The sequence below is a fragment of the Musa acuminata genome, unplaced genomic scaffold, assembly GCF_036884655.1.
Source record: "Musa acuminata AAA Group cultivar baxijiao unplaced genomic scaffold, Cavendish_Baxijiao_AAA HiC_scaffold_411, whole genome shotgun sequence".
Taxonomy (NCBI): Eukaryota; Viridiplantae; Streptophyta; class Magnoliopsida; order Zingiberales; family Musaceae; genus Musa; species Musa acuminata.
The window spans coordinates 15,001-16,459 of record NW_027020659.1 but is presented as its reverse complement, the minus strand read 5'-3'; positions in this window follow the sequence as shown (position 1 = coordinate 16,459).

The window sequence follows — 1,459 nt, the reverse complement described above, 5'->3', positions numbered from 1 at the left end:
CAAGAACAGGCCAAAAACTGGCCAAAACGGCCCAAAAACGGGCCAAAACTGGCCATTTTTGGCTGCACGAGCGAGCGGCGAGCGGCGGACAGCGAGCGAAGCGAGAGGCAGCACCGTCCCTGCTATACGAAAGCCCCATCCAGCCCTGTGCCACCCGGGGGGTTCCAGGGTGCTGAGATGGCTGACGTTTTGCTCCGCTCTCGACGGTCACCGCGCAATGCAAGAACAGGCCAAAAACTGGCCAAAACGGCCCAAAAACGGGCCAAAACTGGCCATTTTTGGCTGCACGAGCGAGCGGCGAGCGGCGGACAGCGAGCGAAGCGAGAGGCAGCACCGTCCCTGCTATACGAAAGCCCCATCCAGCCCTGTGCCACCCGGGGGGTTCCAGGGTGCTGAGATGGCTGACGTTTTGCTCCGCTCTCGACGGTCACCGCGCAATGCAAGAACAGGCCAAAAACTGGCCAAAACGGCCCAAAAACGGGCCAAAACTGGCCATTTTTGGCTGCACGAGCGAGCGGCGAGCGGCGGACAGCGAGCGAAGCGAGAGGCAGCACCGTCCCTGCTATACGAAAGCCCCATCCAGCCCTGTGCCACCCGGGGGGTTCCAGGGTGCTGAGATGGCTGACGTTTTGCTCCGCTCTCGACGGTCACCGCGCAATGCAAGAACAGGCCAAAAACTGGCCAAAACGGCCCAAAAACGGGCCAAAACTGGCCATTTTTGGCTGCACGAGCGAGCGGCGAGCGGCGGACAGCGAGCGAAGCGAGAGGCAGCACCGTCCCTGCTATACGAAAGCCCCATCCAGCCCTGTGCCACCCGGGGGGTTCCAGGGTGCTGAGATGGCTGACGTTTTGCTCCGCTCTCGACGGTCACCGCGCAATGCAAGAACAGGCCAAAAACTGGCCAAAACGGCCCAAAAACGGGCCAAAACTGGCCATTTTTGGCTGCGCGAGCGAGCGGCGAGCGGCGGACAGCGAGCGAAGCGAGAGGCAGCACCGTCCCTGCTATATACGAAAGCCCCATCCAGCCCTGTGCCACCCGGGGGGTTCCAGGGTGCTGAGATGGCTGACGTTTTGCTCCGCTCACGACGGTCACCGCACCACGCAAGAACGGACCATAAACAGGCCAAAACAGCCCAAAAACGGGCCAAAACTGGTCATTTTTGGCTGCGCGAGCGAGCGGCGAGCGGCGAACAGCGAGCGAAGCGTGAGGCAGCACCGTCCCTGCTATACGAAAGCCCCATCCAGCCCTGTGCCACCCGGGGGGTTCCAGGGTGCTGAGATGGCTGACGTTTTGCTCCGCTCACGACGGTCACCGCGCCATGCAAGAACGGACCAAAAACAGGCCAAAACAGCCCAAAAACGGGCCAAAACTGGCCATTTTTGGCTGAGCGAGCGAGCGGTGAGCGGCGAACAGCGAGCGAAGCGAGAGGCAGCACCGTCCCTGCTATACGAAAGCCCC